Source organism: Dendropsophus ebraccatus, chromosome 11 (assembly GCF_027789765.1).
Source record: "Dendropsophus ebraccatus isolate aDenEbr1 chromosome 11, aDenEbr1.pat, whole genome shotgun sequence".
NCBI classification, from domain to species: Eukaryota; Metazoa; Chordata; class Amphibia; order Anura; family Hylidae; genus Dendropsophus; species Dendropsophus ebraccatus.
The window spans coordinates 49,646,041-49,664,174 of record NC_091464.1 but is presented as its reverse complement, the minus strand read 5'-3'; the positions used below and the strand labels follow the sequence as shown (position 1 = coordinate 49,664,174).

The following is an 18,134-nucleotide window of genomic DNA, read 5'->3' as shown; positions in this document are numbered from 1 at the left end:
ATATGACACTTTTATCTTGTGAAGCTAATTAGTAGTCAAACTTTATTTGAGTCAATAAATAAAATTATCCATCCAGGAATTACGTTATTTCCAATGTCATAACGCATATTAATTTTGCTGGGCTTGCTTAATTTTCTGTTATTGTAGTGTAAAGAACTTAGAGTTCTACACTAAGCTTTATGTAGCCAAATAAAATCTTAAAGTGCAAAGGAATCCTAAACAATAAACATTTGATACATTATACAGAAAAGAGTGTATGTGTGTACCAATGTAATGGGCCCTCCAGGTGGTCAGCACTTGTCCTGCTTCAGTTCCTAAAATAACTCAGGTTCTCATTTATTGGTATGTTATATACCCACAAGTTGTACAAAATAGAAATAATAGAATAGAATAATATTCTGTGTTCAGTCAAACCAGCAACATCTGGAACTTGGAACCACAAAGGTTTTGACCCCCTTTTTGTATTATTTCCTCTCGAGAACGGTTCACTTCTGGAGTAGCAATCTCCAAAAACACAGGTTTTAGACCCTTTGTAGGCCAGGTAGAGGATATGGGCAATGAAGGCTGTAGACCCTTTTCCACTTTGTGCCACAGATCTATATGGGCCTCTGTTTTTCTTAGGCTTGAGCCTTTTGTCCTCCATGTCCACCATCCAAGCACTGATGACCCCTTTATTACGCACATCTGTCTCATTCTGGTCCATTTCCAGGCACATAGCAGAGGGAAATTTGGTATGAAAGTGCCCATTACACGTTTGCTGTGGACAGTCAGCCACCATCACCTTTTGTCTGCAGTGGTATATAGACAAGAAAGCTGGACTGCTACGGACTGGAACCAGGGTCTATTTTAGATCTGGCAATGGGATGGAGTATGTCTTTACTATTGAGCATTCAAGTATTTGTGGAAAACCAGATTTGGCAAGCTATGAATGTGGGAGATCTATGTATCTATGCCCAACCCTTTCTCATCATCTATCTAAGCTAGAGGATAGGGCTTCTTTTTGGTTGTATACTTTCCCCCAATAAATTCATCTCTCTTTTTCTCTCTCTAATATGGTAATCACTGTACATCTTACATTCACACTTATCATTAGTATATTCACACATTTTATTCAATTCTAACAACTTCTGGTCACATTTCTTTTTAGTCAAAAAGTTGATGTTTAAATCTTGCATGATATTAGTAAGGATCCTATGTAGATGTCCTGTTATTATCAAAACCCTGAAGAGTTTAATATAATTTGTTAGATATTTAATGTAATTGATGATACATGCTATTTAGCACAACAGAAGGTATTTCTGAGCAGTGTTCTTTCTATTATCTTGCTCTTGCATTTTTTCCAAACTTTTTTTTTTTTTTTTTTTAAATCAGAACTAATTTTATTGGAGCATTGTTCACAGCAGGACAATTCACATTATTCTGGTATGCATAGTCATGATATGTCACATTTTCATCCAAGAATATTCAATACATACATGCCACAAGGACTTATCAAAGCTAATAGAAAATGGAATTTTCTACTTTCTGTATGATTAAAGATTACATATCATATGTATTCTGGTTACATAGATGACATTGCACCTGTGATTATTAACCCAAGCAGCTCTAAAATGAGTCACATGTATTTATTGTGTTCCCAGATGCCTTCAGGTTTTTGTATTAAAAAATATTTTGCAGATTTGAAGGACTGTAGGGCTGTGAGGACTGTAGTTAACACAAAGGTTAGCAAATCCATTGACTATATGGAATTTCCATTCCATATAGTCAACAGGGCTTATTATTATGGCAATGTGTTTATAGCGCCCGGTTATCTTCCATGCCACAATCTTTTTTTTCTATGTCTTGCCTATATTTGTTGTGCAGAACTGCATGAAAATCTACTGTTTCTCAAAAAAAAACAAGCCGTACCCCGAAAATAAGGCCTCGCTTGTTTTTGCAGGGTTTTAGACTAGGCCTTAAAGTGTCACCCCCTTTTTGCATTATGACTTCTCTACACAGGTGTAAAGGGTAAATTTTGAAGTTTTCATACCTTATTTTATATCATACGTCATGGTGCTTGTTCCAGTGAAAAGTGATCTTCTATCATCTGCAGGTTGTGCTATCACAGCCAAAGCACCACTTAGCCACGCCCAAAACACCACCATTGGCCCCCATCCCCGTGATGTAATCGCGGCATAGGCCCCACCCCCTACACGGCCATTGGTGGGGTGGGGCCTAGACCTTTAGGCTGGCCTGTACCAATGGGCGTCAAGAGGCGGGGCCTATGCGCCAATGACGCACTGGGTGGTCAAAGCCAACAGTGGCGTTGTGGGCAGGGCTAAGTGGCTTTTAGGCATGAAGGCCTGCCCAGATAGCACAATCCGCAGATGATAAAAGATTACTTTTTACTGGAACAAGCACCATGACGTATAATATAAAATGCTAAATTCACCCTTTACACCTGTGTAATGAAGTCATAATGCAAAAAGGGGATGACAGTGTCACTTTAAAAATTACTTCTCTAAAAGGAAAAAGCTATACCATGGGATACAATAAAGGAATCCAGGATAATGTATGATTGTATGTAACTCTATGTGCCATGGCTATGTGCCATGGCCCAGGGTTGCTAGGTGGTAACAGCAGAGGGCTACTTGGTGTTTTACTTGGGCACTTGTCACGGTGACTGTAGTGATGATTCCCATTCCCGGACACACTGGCACTGGGCTTTGTAAGGGTAGCACAAATGTGTGGGTGCAGGTGCAGTCAATATGAAGAAACAGAGTCCAGCACTTAAACAAGGGTAAAGTAATCTTTAGTGCACTTACTTTTTGTAAGTGAAAGTGCACCAAAAATAATCACAACAGATAATGTCCTTTCTCCTGATGAACAACACAGAACATTTTGTTAGAGGGCTTGAAGTGAAGATAGTAAATTAAGAAGTGTAGCTGAGTTGGTTCAGGGACTGTCTTGGGGACCTTGTCCATGTAGTACAGTACTCTGCTGGAATGACTTGTAGTGTAACTTTGTGCAGTTGAAGACGAAAAGAAGACCGCCTTTTGCTAGAAGAGCCCACGGAGTATCAGGTCTGGTAGTATGAGTCCCAGGTTTGAACAACTGGGTGAAGCTATCCTCTCAAGGTTCCCCAATAGGCCGAGTAGCAAGTGGAGTACTTCAGCTTATGCTATTTGCTGCACTGGAGACTAATGCTGTCCTTGGATAGTCCTGACTAGTTCTGTTCCCTGGCATAGGAAAGGTTAAACCCATGTAACACCCCACCTTTGAGTTTAGCACTGCATAGCTTTCTCTCACAGACTCCAACAAAACTTCTGTCTCTCCAACCTCCAACTAACAAAAGACCCTCCCACCAGGGACTAGCTCTCCTAAATAGGGGTGACCTGGGCTAACCTCCTATTGGTGGGGAAAGTGCTAGAAGGGGTGAGGAGTAAGGAGATCAAAAAGACAATCAAAAGACAATCAAAATAACAATCTGTGCAAAATGACATCTATCATCCCCGAGTGTGACACCTGTCTCCTTTTCCAATTAACTGCATATATTTCCCCTAAACTGCCCAAAAAAAAATTGGGGAAAAAATAAAGATTTTGGCTGGGCTCAATGCATGCTGTAGAAAGCACAACACTTCATCCCAATGAAATCAATAAGATTGGCCTTTGATTTCCATTCATGTCCCAGCCCATCAAAGTGAGAGCACTTTTATGCATTGGCTCTTCTCTCTGTAGAGAGTATTAGCTCAATATACTCTAATAGCTCTGTTTATAATAGTTTGTCTACGCCAGAGCAGACACCCACTTTTTGAGTGAAGAAGCATTCATATTTTTTTTTACACATAATTATACATTATATTCTATAAACCTATAATCAGAATCGCGATGAGTAGAACTGACAACAGACATAAGAAGTGATTAAGACAAAGAGAGGAATGATAACAGAAAAAAAAATCACAATTGAACAAATGAGAACAAATATATATTTCTCATTAAGGTTTGTTTGGTGCTCTATTGTTTCACTGTAGCCATAATGTTGAATATCCTATTTCTGAGTACAGAACCCCTACAAAACCCATGTCCCTCTATTTCGGAGTATTTTATGGTGGCGTTCCACAGCTGTACTGCACACTAGTAATGTGTTGCGTGAGATAATTATTTCTAGCCGCCAAGGGTTTCGCATAAAGGACAAAGGACTCCAGCAGTCTATCATTAGGTATTAATTATTCTAATTCTGTCATCTTCTCTCATCCAAATTAACTTCTCCTTTTATTAATTATCCCAGTTGGTTTCAACAGCTCTCAGAAAGTACATTCTCTTTTGTTCTATTGGCACGTGACCCTTTCTATCAATATCTTTCTCCCATTTGCTCAGGCTGCCTCATGGCAGATTTATCATCTGTCTGTATTGTGATACACAGGGAGGCATATAACAGTCCTACTGTGCCAATGATTTCTGGACTACTCTGACCTTCAGCCGCCCTCCATATACCCACAGCAGTTTGTACAATCATTGACAAAAGCAAGGCTTACGACATTGTCAGTCACCTGTCTCAGAGCTCCTGGAAAGGGATGTTCCTATTGCTGAATTATGCTTCTCTAGTCCTTGGAAAGTTATTGTCCACATTGATTTTAATTTCTTTGATTCCTGAAAATTTCTTTTGAGAAGAATTATTGATGATTTTAACACTGAGGCTTTTAAAATCGGTAATAATAAAAATTGGAGATGAATGCTAGCTGACGAGAAATAGAGAAATAAGTATATAGAAAAAAGCAGGGAATGGAACATTCAGCCCCTTGTTGCAAAACTACAATTTCCATCTACTTTGGCTGTCTAGGCATGATGGGAATTGTAGTTATGCATTATCTGGAGGGCATCACTGGATTAAAGTGATTGTCCACCATAAAATACTATGGTTCACAACCAGTTGGGTTAAAATCAGAGGTATTTTTGCTAGCAGGTCTCACAAAATTTTGCCAGCACCCACTTCAAGGTAACACTCATCCATTTGCAACTCCCTTGTAACATGTCTGCAATTTAATTTTAGTGTGCAATAGTCCATAGTCCAGGGCACCAGTGTGACAGCAAGACACATACATGTTTCGTTGTGTAAATGTAGGGGCTTAATACCAAGCCATAAGCAGCTTTAATTTGAGTTCATATTGTATAAGCGGATTGAGTTTTTATTCAGCAAATGGTAGAAGCTATTTTATACAGGGGTCAAAAAGATTACTAAACAAAAAGGAGGCCAGCAACGTATGAGACCTGAGACATTGGGGAAACTTTAATGAACATTCCCCCCAAGGCGTACACCAAGGAGAAGGGGCAGATTCGCCTCTTATCCCTGGCGTATGCCCGCTGTATCCCCCCCTTGCACGATGGGTGGGAAGGGGGGCTTTGGGGAACATGGCAAGGCGGGGAGGAGGCCTCCTGCTGGCAGGCGTAAATCATTATTTAAATGTACATGTGCTGGAAGCAGGTGTAGATTTGTTGCCTCGGGCACAGGATTGGGCATACGCTTCTTATTCAATCCGGCTGGGAAAAGGGGACGGAGCCTAATTTAAGACCAGTGCACGAGAACTCTGGTCTTGATAAATCCCCCAATTGTGTATATCATGCTATCAGGAAAATTTAAAGTAACTAAGAAAAGTGCAAGAACACAACTGTAGATAGCTACACTAGCTAGAAGCAAAGTCTTGAATTTACTCTTGATGAAGTAGTGGCCCCTAAACCTGATGCAGCAGCAAGCTTGACACTCACCTAGAAATCACCAGAAAACAACATGTATTTATTTATCAGTCAGGAATACTGTCCAGGGTATTAGATATCCAAAGCAGAGATGAGTCAGTAGAAACGTAGCGAATTGCCAGGAAACTGGAAGAAGTTTCCCAGGACCAGGGCCGATTCTGGGGTTTCTGCCGCCTGAGGCAAACCTCAGGCGGCCGCCCCGAGTGATGGCCGGCAACCCCCCCCTCCCCCGCATACAAACGGCTCACCTGTCCCACGCCGCAGCCGGCCCCCGCTCTCCGCTGTCTCCACATCCCGTCAGGTCCCGTAATGTCACCCGGCAGCTGTCACGGACCTCCAGGCTGTGGTGAGTAAGTGGGGTGATCGGGTCGCGCGGAGCGCGTCCCCCACCGACCTCGGGCACTCACCACAGCCTGGAGGTCCGTGACAGCTGCCGGGTGACATCGCGGGACCTGACGGGATGTGGAGAGCGCGGGCGACAGGACAGGTGAGCGGCGGCTGTCATTTTTGTTAAGTGATACTTAACAAAAATGACAGCAGGGGGGACATAATGCCGCCCCCCTGCCGGACCGCAAAATCTGCCGCCTGAGGCAGAAGGCTCATTCCGCCTCATGGCAGAAGCGGGCCTGCCCAGGACTAGATCCATCTTTTCCCAGCAACCGGGGAGGTGCAACCGGGGAGTGGAGCAAACTTCAAAGCCCGCAGCCTGATGAGCGGAATACAGATAGGAACTAAGCACTTCACTTCGTTCCTACTGTACATTCACTCATCTCTAATCCAAAGCATTTCTGGTTTAAGAACTGCACTTGAGCAGTCATATTCTACAAGGCCCCCCAAGCTTATTGTACTATGATTACCTCATCTCTCTTGTTAAACTTTCCATCAAGAATCCGCACCTTTGCCATCCTTAGATTTGAGCAGACACAGACCAGCTCAATTTAGTTATATGTGGAAAAGGTGGAAACTCTTAACTTCATTGGTTCCCATGAACAAATGCCTGAGCAGTGCACAAGACAATAATAAAATATACAGCAGAAAATTAAGATTGGAGGTAGTAAGAGAAAAATAAATGGACAATTCCATACAAATTCCATCAATGATAACTGTCTTTGAATGTGTACCTGCCCAAGTTAAAAATGGTGGCTGTTCTGATGAGATAAACTGGAAAAATTTCTGTACAATCCATTACAAATTATTATTTTTTTCTAAAAAGTACTAATCTGCCCTTTTACCTTGCCAGTGTACAGTGGCCTAGCTATAGGGGCCACAAGAGTCGCCATTGAGAATGATCCCCTCAGAAAGGGGAGTCTGCAGAGCCCACCCATGAACTTATTACAAGCAGCTGTAGCTACACCGAGGGGTCACACAGACCGGGCAGTATAGCTAACAGCTACCTGGCCATTAGAAGCAGGGGAAGACAGAAGGGGTGTGAGGAGGACAGGAGGATGGCGGCGGCACAATTTAGCCCCTATTACATGGGTGACTGAGAGGAGCAAACAAGCGCTGTCAGCACTCGCATGCTCATCGGGAAGGGGGGGGGGGAGGCAGCGTTCATGTCGGCTGATCTTTGCCTTCTATTACACAAGACGATTATTTGCAGTAACGGCCGAAATCAGCCAAATACGGCCGATAATTGTTTCGTGTAATAGGGCCTTTACACATTGCCCAGCAGTCGGCCACTTACCAACGTGTCTGTAGATGGAAAGGTGGGTCAGAGCTACATTAGGAGAAAAACTTACTGCTCCTCCTCCCTTCAGCTTTGTGTGCTCTGAGCCTGATCTGACACCTGACTTGCTGCGGCTGCAGATGCTGGTAGAGACTGTCCACACTGCACAGAAATTTCTGCTGCCTTTTTTAATTGGAGAAGCTTGTGCCTTATGCCTCCCATGTACTGTGCCTCTCATGGGCTTTGTAACAACTCCATAAAGCCCCCATAGCATCACAGCAGCATCTGATCATGTGATCCAACAGGGACTTTACTTGAAGTTGAAGTATATAACTTTAACAGTCTCCTTCTACTGAATATCTCCTAATATGGCAAAGGCCAGAGTTGGGTCATTGATGTTTAGTGTTGGAGTTTAGGAGGAGTCGCCCTTTGTAACATTGGCAGTGAACCACAAACCAGTAGAATGGAAGTCTTTTAGAGTTATATGGCCAAGGCCGTAAGTCACAACATTTCGGATCCCAGAAGACACTAAGGGTATGTCAATAACTTTGCCCTCAGCCGGAGGCATAGCTAATGTCTCTTGGGCCCTGGTGCAAGAGGTCAACTTGGTCATCCTCCCCCCCCCCTTTTTAACCAAGCCAAACTATTGGTATATTGGTACAGTGGTATAGCCAACTGGCTGCCATGACAAACACATTGTGAGTGGGTAACCCTCTGTGTTCTGCCCCTCTGTTTCCCTATTACAATGTGCTCGTCATGTCAGAAATGATGTCACCTTATCACGGCTGCACTTAACTAAGAGAATTCCTATCACAACTGCCTCTTATGGTGAACTCATTAGAATAGCTCTGCCCACTTCCTGGGTGTTTCTACTAGCTAGTGTAATACACTAAGGAGGCAGTTGGTGGTGCTGTTATCTAAATCCCTGATTGTGGTGGTTATAAATGAAAGTGATGACCCAGCTCTACCGTAGCTCATCTTTATTATGCACGCTAAAACAACTACATATTGTAGACATGTCACTGGAGAAGTGTTCAAGGGGGTGTACATCTCACCTAGGTTGATACGCACGGTGAGATGGTAAGTCCAGGATGGATCTGTTGCTAAGCAGTGTTATGCTGTTAAGTTGTTATTTATTTTTACCGGGCCTGGATTTACATGGAATGGCAGGTAGGTTTTGGTAGTGGGACTTGCCATTCCCTCCCCCTGATCCATTTCGGGTTTTGTCATAAGGTGAGCTCTAATCAGCCTGAGAAGGTAAAAGCTCTACAGAGGTGCAGATAGTTGCTCTCAGCCAGGAGTGAACAGCCTGCATGTGTCTGGTGGATGCTGTGAATACAGCCACTGCTGGAGCTTATATACACCCTGCGATATCCAGGTGAAAGACGCACTGTTATCAAGTGTCAGATAGGTGAGAAGACCTGTTAGTAAGCGCCCAGACGGGCAAGACCTTTTTGTTTAGTCCAAGTCTGCTGTAAACTGTGTCCAAACACACCATCCCCCGGGAAGATCCCTACAATATTAATACACCTATAGCAATACAACACAGGGTCCATTCTCTGCCAAATCTTAGGGAAATACAACTAGATAAGCACTCACTTACAGAGCCTATTAAACGGCTCAATTATTGTGCAGCGAGGGCTGTGTATGTATTGTTAGCAATATCCATGCAGCCCTCGCTTTGGTGTCAAATAATAATGATTTACTTACCTGCCCACATTCCCCCAGTATCACCGCAGCTACAGCACATAGTTACATAGTAAATACGGTTGAAAAAAGACACACGTTAGGTCCTATCTCTGAAGTGACAGGCCACTCAGCCAATCACTTGCTAAGACGAGACAACGCTGTGACCACTGATTGGCTGAGCAGCCTGTCACTTCAAAGACAGGTTCAAAATTCTTAAAGGCAACTGTGGTGAGACCCAGAAACCAGGCAGGACATCAGGGAAGCCTGGACTAGTAAGTTGCAAATTTATAATTTTATATACACTGTCTTCAGCTTTCAGCAGTACTACCTATTATATGTAGTGATGTACGGTTGGCAGGCGATAATTTTTAAACAAAAACAGCGATCGGCCGATGATCGGTTCTTTGGCTAATTGTTGTCTTTATTACTCCAAGCAATATGGACCTGATTCTGCCAATTATCACTTTGTTTAATAGGCCCTTAGTGCAGCAGGGCTCATATTCAATATTCACTGATCTAAAATTATTCTGGGGACCCCAGTCACCATACATTTATCATGTATTCCAGCAGTGGGGAATCTATAGTCCATAAGATATTTCGGTCCAGCAGTGATACGGACGGGTGGTACTGACACAGCATGCAGGTTCCCCAGTCTGCCAATATATACAAAGTGTACAGGAGCATCAGGGCCTGTCCTGTGCATTATGTATATGTCTGCATCTGTGTCACCACTAGCTAATTAACAGTCATTCCATGGAGCAGACCACCAGGGCCAACTAGAAATTAGTCACACCATCAGTCAAAAGAGTCGATGAGACATGGTGGGGGTTGTAGTCTATGTAAGGCTGTCTAAAAGCGACCTACATTGAAAATTTATGTACCTTTTGGACAGCCTTAATATCCAAATGCATGGGCCGGGAGAAAGCATGCTGGTGGTGTGCGCGCGAAATGGTTGTCATCCAGTAGTCCACACCCCAACACCAGTTATGGAATAAATTTTCTTGTTAATTCCAAGTGAAGGGTGAGTGCCACGTTTTTTCTATTTGGCAAAGTGTTAATGTCCAAATTGCCCTTAGTAGAAAAGAGGTTATTCACCCTTGATCTATTCTGCAGATGTGACCAAAAAAAATTGTAACATTGTAGTTTCCAGCTAAACCCCTGCCAGAGTATGTTACCACTCTTATTCCCACTCTAGTCTATATCAGAGCTCAGTGCTGAAGTGCGGGCTTTACATTTCAAAGTTATGAAATAGCTTCTCAGTCCTCAGTTATTATTGATCTACTTCCCTCCTATGCCTATGATCTACTTCCCTCCAGCTTTATTAACCCTATTCCCCTCACACCTTGTTCAGTTTTTCTCACCAGTTGTCATCACTCACCCATCTAAAATGTCTTTCTTCTGGTATCTTCCCGTCCTTTATTAAACATGCTGTTCCACCCTCACTATTGAAAATAACATCTCTGGACCCATTTTGGGCAGCAAACTACTGACCCATATTTAATCTCCCTTTCATCTGTAAACTGTTGGAATGGTTGGTCTACTTTTCCCTAATCCACTATCTCTCTCTACCCACTCTCCACAATCTTGTTTCTGCACATAACTCTCTAATGCTCTTAAGTGTCAAATGATCTCTTGACAACTAAATCTCATGGCACCTACTCCCTATTGATTCTTCTGGATAGCTATGCATTTATAACATACATTGCTTTCTCTTGGTTTTACCTTTCTCCACTTCTTCAGTGTATCTGTAAGGACTGGTCGCTCAGACAGACAAAGATGGCGGACACGAACAGTGGACCCTATGTTGAATCCCTGCCTACTTGCTACAGTCTGCCCTAGGAGGCAGTGAGCAACTGGGCGACAGTCCCTAGCCTAGGCAGGTGAGACACAAAATGCAGACAGGCAAACAAACACAATAAAGAAAAGTGAACAGTCCAAGGTCACAACAGCTGGGCAAATAAAGTATAAAATCAGCAATCACAAACATAGTCAGAGGTCAGGCAAAACGGTCAGGGCATGTGGACAAGGATAATTGGAAGGCAAATCAGAGGGTTAAATATATATCAGATTGGAATGGGCCCCCTGATCCTGACAGAAACACCTGGTAATGAGACAACTGACTTTCAGGAACCTGTCAGTAACATAATAACCAAGGCAAAATCAAGTAACTCTGAAACTGCCAGAGAACTAAGCAGGTGGAGGTGTGGTGGAGCCTGTCAATCACCACACAAGTGCTATAATCAGACTGTGTTCAGACCAGCTTTAGACAAAATGCAAATAAACCCCAAACAAGTGCTAATCATGGCAAAAAGCGTAGTCTCTGTTGTACCTCAAAAGGGTACTCCGGTGGGGGGGCTTTTTTCTGATCTGGCCGGGATCTGGCCGGATCGCACCTCCGTCACTGACTGGCTGAGCGGATTTGAAACGTCACGTCTCGAGCCCGCATCAGAGACCAGGAAGCGGCTGGGCAGCACGGACCGGAGCATCGCGATACGGGATCCGCGTTGGAATTGGGGAGGTGAGTGGACGTCATTGCCCTCAGCCACCTCCTCCCCGGCCAGATTGGAAAAAAGCCCCCCCCCCCCGCCGGGGTACCCCTTTAAGAACCGAGGATCATAAAAACTTTCTGTAAACAATAAGTCATTTTCTGAAGACATATTCCCTTTAAAAAATACTTAAAATCATCAATAGAGGTTGTGGAAATAGTGTGCACTTTTCATCTAATGCGTGGAGTTGTCGCTTTCAGGGTTTTGCACAGTGCCAGGAGAGGCAGGGGAGGGAAGTGTGAAAGCAAGAACCACTTACAGAAATCCTCAATGCCCTTATGAGAGCAAAGCACAGCTGACCTGTCATTCTCCTGTGCAGTTAGGCAAAAGGAAAGCCCATCATTAGGAGATATTAGGGTCATGAAGCAGCCAGTGAAGGACATAATTCCCTCCATTGCTGAAGGATAAACCAGGAAAGATCCTAATATAGTTGAATTTGAGCTCCATAATTATCAATTTGGCGGAGTAAGTAGAAATTCGGTGTTGCAGCAGATGGCCTCATGATTCCCTAATGTTTTAGGTGAATTCTGTGAGCCCAATCCATGTTAATTGGGTTGGGGGGCGACCTACGACAGGGAAAGATCAATTGAAGAATAGCTGTTTAGGTCTTGCACTCCCTTTGATTCTGGCTCCCCTTACACTATAGTGTTATGCCATTTTTCTTATTTACATAGTCAACAATTTGCTGTAAATCATAAATTATGGCAGCTTAATAGAAACCAAGATGGACCACAGACTCAACAATGGTATTATCCTTTTCAAACTATGTTTGCACACAGTAAAATAATACCAAAATGTTGCCATATTTTCAATATAATAATGAACTGCATTAAAATCAATAGGATATTGGCCAGAAGTGCCACACTGTATAGAATAATGCGTGTAATTGATTACGACCTTACAAATAATGAACATGCCCATTACTTACCCCATTGTGTTTATCAATAACAGGTTACACCTTTGTTTCTTACTTGTTAAATAATATCTGTAATGAAGCTCGTGAGTAGACGTACCTGTGCGAAGAGGAAATGGTTGCACTAGAATAAGACATAGAAACACTTTCTTTTTCCAGCGCTGGAATGAATATTTAATGCCCGCTGTTTCCATACAGCTGGCAAAGTATTTCATTATTAAAAATATAAGGATATTCAACGCCAACCTGACTGTCTGCAAGAGACATTCAGCTCACAGCCCTATGATAAATATAGGGATTATATTGGGTTGTACTTTAAATAGATGCTGAAGTTTTGGTTCCCTTAAGGACCTTCTTTAGTTCAATAACCTTAAGAACATATAAAATATGTGCAGAAAGGCAAGAATTGTAGATGACAGTAGTTTTAGATTCTCCTAGGAGTATTCCCAGATGGTGGTAGTTATTGGTGCATCATCATCGTACCTTTTATTATAGCAGGCAGCTATGTTATAAAATCTAAAGGTCACATCCATTATAGGTCATGTTGTTTCATGGTCATGGAGTACAGGGGGGGTATGTTCCTAATGTGTTAATACTGGTCATACCTTGAAGGTAAGTGTAACTTCTAGGTCAAAAAACTTCTGATTTCTGATTAATATCTTATGGTATGGCATATACATGGTATATATTGGTATGGCATACCTCTAACATATGCCTAATATCTTTCATCGGTGAAGGTCCAACCTGTTGGACCTCTATGGATCACAAAAACAAGGGGAACAATGTGGATTTGGTAGTATTTTTGCACAGTAGCTCTTAGCTTTTCCGGCCATTTACTTTGCTGGGAAAATCAATGAAAGGGCTCTGACACAGTGATTATAGTGATCACATGCATCACCATGGGTTTTCTATGGTTTATTTCAAATCTATAAAGCATGTAGTAGAATACACAGCAAGGTACGCCTTATTTCTAAAATACATTGAATATTAAACCATTTAGTAGATTTAGTATATACATTTCCATCATATTATAAATGTGGTTCTTTGGTTTTAAATAGTTTATGGGTTGACTTTTATTTTTAATCACACAGAGTGGGGGTTTAGCTATGGGTGAGGGAGTGTTCACATCATGTTTTTATTGTCCTTTAATGTATACATTGGGGAAATGTTCCAAGTGGCAACTGTCACCAACAGAGATGAGCGAACTTGCCAAAAGATTTGGGTTTGCATGAACCTGAACTAACAGCATTTTAATCCTGTTGCCTGGCTTGCTCATTTCTAGTCACCGGTAGACTAACCCTAAGTTTATACTACATTGCCCTATCCATTCTGCATGTACATTGGCAAAATATTATAAAGGGATGCAGTTAGGCAGCCACGCCTTTCAATCCTGCAAAATAAAGGTTTTATGGAAAGCAGTCACTAGTTGACTACATTCAGCTTTTTAAACTCATGTGCTAACTGTCCTTACACGGCGTCCATAACGTGTTTCCTTTTGTGAGATTTTACTGTACATGATGTAACCATTAAATGGATGTCTATACAGCCTATGAATCACTGCCGTAGCTACCATGGAGGCAAACCATGCAGCTGCTATAGGGCCCATTATTAAAAAAAAGAGGAATGGTAAAAATGATGTCACTAGCTTTACAGACATTACAGACATTTACCTTTACATTTACATTACCTCCGTAACATCCGCAAATTACAGTCCATAGTAGGGCATGTCAGTATTTTTTTCACCACTAATCATGGCCAAATCACACATCTGTAAAACTATAGACTTGTGAATATATCTTTAGAAACCTATGGTACAGTACTGTATCCATAATTGCAGATCCGCAGTTACGAATAAAACATATGGGCATGTGAATAAGGCCTTAGGCATGTGTTTCGTTAATTTGTCTAATCTCATTTGTCTAGTGGAAAAACTAATGGAAATACAGGAAAAATACTAAAAAACAGTGACACCTGTCATCAATAGTCCAATATGGCATCCATTTAATGGATACTTTTTTTTAAAGATGGATAAAATTATTTACTACTAGACACTGCTCGGTTCTCAAACTGCTCAGTTCTCAAACTGCCTTCCAGAACCAATTAAGTTCGAGAACCGAGGTACCACTGTATTTGGATAAAGGCATATAGCAGTTCTATCACAAGATTTCTTAACATGCATGATAAATGTAGGTGGATTGAGACATGTGACCATCCCCTTAGAGGGGAGTAGTGGGGTGTGCTAGGTACTAGAGGTTATACCAAGAATTCACTACCTTTCCCAGCATCTTTACATCTACTAGGTACTGAACCAAATGGTTTTGTCACATGAAGGAAAGCTACAACTTGGAGTAGGCTTTTTGAATGCAGATAATGGCATATTTGCCTAATAAACCCAATTACAAAGTTTCTTAAACTCGCCTGGGCTATTGATTTCTGCAAAGAAAAAAAGAAACAACAGTGACACTTGTTTAAATCAATGTTGTACATATGGGCAAACTGTGGTCCATGCGCTCTCTGTGCCAACATTTGGTCTTTTCTATGCTCAAAAATAAGAGACCAAGAGAGCCAGGCTTCTCTGCTACTGAATGTGGATGAGCAGTAGTCTTACACATGCGCAGTGAAGGGAGACATGTAGTGGCCATATATAATGTTGAATTAAACATAGAGAACTTTAAAAAATTTAAGACAGTATATTGGAAACTGCTTCCAATCACAATTTCTATTGATTTGCAACAGTGTCTGTTTAAATTTCTCATCACTAGGATCATTTCCTTTCCTTTTTTTTTTCTTTTTCATCTTTTGTTTTGTAGTACTGTATATAAAAGCCAACAAGAAATTGACTGTTCCCAGTGAACGATGAAGTCCAATGCCCAGGCTGTCCCAAGCTGTTACATGATCACTCTACTGGTTTGAGTAATAGCCTTTACACACTTACAGGTCTCAGTAGAGTATTGCAGCAAGATATTACACTGGATTACAAACTCTGACCCTGACAAGAAGTAAATATACTGTATCATATTTGAGTGTCTAACCCCCTAGTGAAATTCAGAAAGTTAATGTATCAATGCTTCCTATGATTACTCCATTAGTTTACTCTAAAAGGATGACCCCCTTAAGAATGGTAAACTACCCCGCTGCACCCCAGTAACCTAATCTGGTCCCCTGCCCCTCCTTCTGACACCCTCTCTCTACTGAGTCCGATGAAACATACCTGGGACGTATGGAGGCAGACCAATGCCCAATTTCATTTACATTCACAACCGTCTCTGTTAACACCTTTCTTATATACAGACCAGATACCTGAGGCCTATAGTTATGACGCAATCTCACCCTGGCAAAGGGCTAGATTGTTCCATTTTGCCGATGTGGTGTGCCCCTTTACTCGACAGGTCTTGCCATTCCAGACACTCCGAGAGCGGTTTGACTTACCCTTGCGGGCAGCAGCCTACCACGAGAAGATATCCTATTATGCAGCCCAGATCACGGATTATAACCCTTTCCAGAGACCTACCTTGTTTGAACAGCTGTGTAAAGGTGTCCCGTGTACTAAGGGGTTAATATCAACCATTTATACCCTTATTAATTCTCCCTCCAGTGGCGATACCTTGCAACATAAATATATGGAGAAATGGGAGGACTACCTGCAGCGGCCATTGTCGTGGGTCCTGTGGCAACTTATTTGGGCCCAGGCGGCCAAATCCTCCTCTTGTATTTCTTATAAAGAGAATCAATATAAGATCCTTTATTTCTGGTACCACACTCCGGATTTGCTAAACCGTTTGTATCCTACTACTCCGCCGGAGTGCTGGAGATCCCTTACCCACAGGGGGACCCTACCACATATCTTCTGGGATTGTCCTCAGTTGAAACCATTTTGGACTGGGGTTCAGGGGTTGACCGCGGCGGTGCTGGGTCAAGTGGTACCTCTGACTCCGCTCTCCTACATCTTGAATATCCCCCAAAAAACTATGAGGAAACACCAAGCAAGGTTGTTTCTATATATACTGACAGCCTCTAAATGCCTCTTGGCTAAGTACTGGAAAAAACGTCTTATCCCTTCAGCTGTTGAACTTGTAAATCGTATACAAGATGTTAGGAGACTGGAGTACACCACAGCGTCCCAAGATGGCAGGGTGGATAAATTCATGAAGGTTTGGGCACCTTGGGATACTTATTATGAGCTCTCTCATACACCAGCTGGCACCTGACATGAAAAACTTTTTGACCCTTTTGTTTCTGTCCTGTCCTGGTCTTCCCCCCTCTGTGTCGATGTTGTGTTAAGTGTTTACTGTTCTTTTGATATAGAGGCCCGGTTGGCCTTATGGGTTAGTTCTTCAGGTTCGGGACACTGGTTTCCTGTGAATGAAGTCCACAGCATTTGTTCTTTGCTGGCATTCCCATAACTTTTGTGTTTGGAACATACTTAGCACCTGGTGGGATGTACACTACTGACTGTATAACTTCTCTGTTGTGAAACCCTGTGAACCCTTGTACCTGGACATGTTGTTACCTTCTTTTTTTTTTTGTTTTTGTTTTGCTTTTGGTTATTTTGTATGTCTTTTTGAAAACCCCAAAAATAAACAATTTATAAAAAAAAAAGAATGGTAAACTAGGCCAATATCTGAGTTTGTGGTATTATTTTGCAAAGAACAAAATAGAACTTTGGGGGTTGTCCATGATTGTATAAACATGTCTGTTTTATTTGAAAACAGCACCACACTGGTCCACAGGTTATATCTTGTATTACAGCTCACCTCCAGTGATGTGAATGAGGCAGAGTTGCAATTCCACACATAACTTGTGTACAAGTGTGGTGCTGTTTTCCAGGAACGTAGTCATGTTTTACTACTCCGGGACAATCCATTTAATTATCTCCATAAAAAGTGTGATGTTCTCCAACCAATGTCTCAGACCCCACATTTGGCTCTTGGTATTCATGCTTGTAGTCTGTTAGTTCTTCTTAGTTGCCACTTTATATTTGTCACAGTCAAGGTCCTTTATTTATTGATTGATTCATTCATTGGTTAATTTAATAGCATTGACTGCAAATGAGTAATGCTGGGTTTGCATGGAGCGATAATTCGCCAATCGTACGATTAACGATTTCTAAGTAGCAATTTTTCTTTTATAACGATCAGCGTTTAGATGGAACGATATATTGTACATAAAATTCGTTTTGTGATCACTTAAGCCTATCTCACACATAGGTAAAATCAGTGAACGACTGTTTACACGGAATGATCGGCGAATTTTTTGCGAACGACAAACGACGATTTATGAACATGTTCAAAGATCAAAATGAACGATTTCTCGCTCGTCGTTCAATCGTTCGCTGCGTTTACACGTACGATTATTGTTCGAATTCTATCGTTATCGTGCTAATTCACACGATAATCGTTCCGTGTAAACGTAGCATAAGGGTCCATTTACACAGAAAGATTATCTGACAGATTATCTGCCAAAGATGTGAGGCCAAAGCCAAGAATGGATTTGAAAAGAGGAGAAATCTCAGGCTTTCCTTTATTACCTGATCTCTGCTTATAGTCTGTTTCTGGCTTTGGCTTCAAATCTTTAGCAGATAATCTTTCTC

At 42.0% G+C, this 18,134-nt stretch overlaps 1 protein-coding gene across 1 annotated transcript in view; it reads left to right on the top strand.

Annotated features, from left to right (window-relative positions):
• PIPOX (pipecolic acid and sarcosine oxidase) overlaps positions 1-18,134 on the top strand; it is a 43,486-nt gene that overhangs the window by 11,021 nt on the left and 14,331 nt on the right. The gene's annotated exons all lie outside the window — the stretch shown is intronic.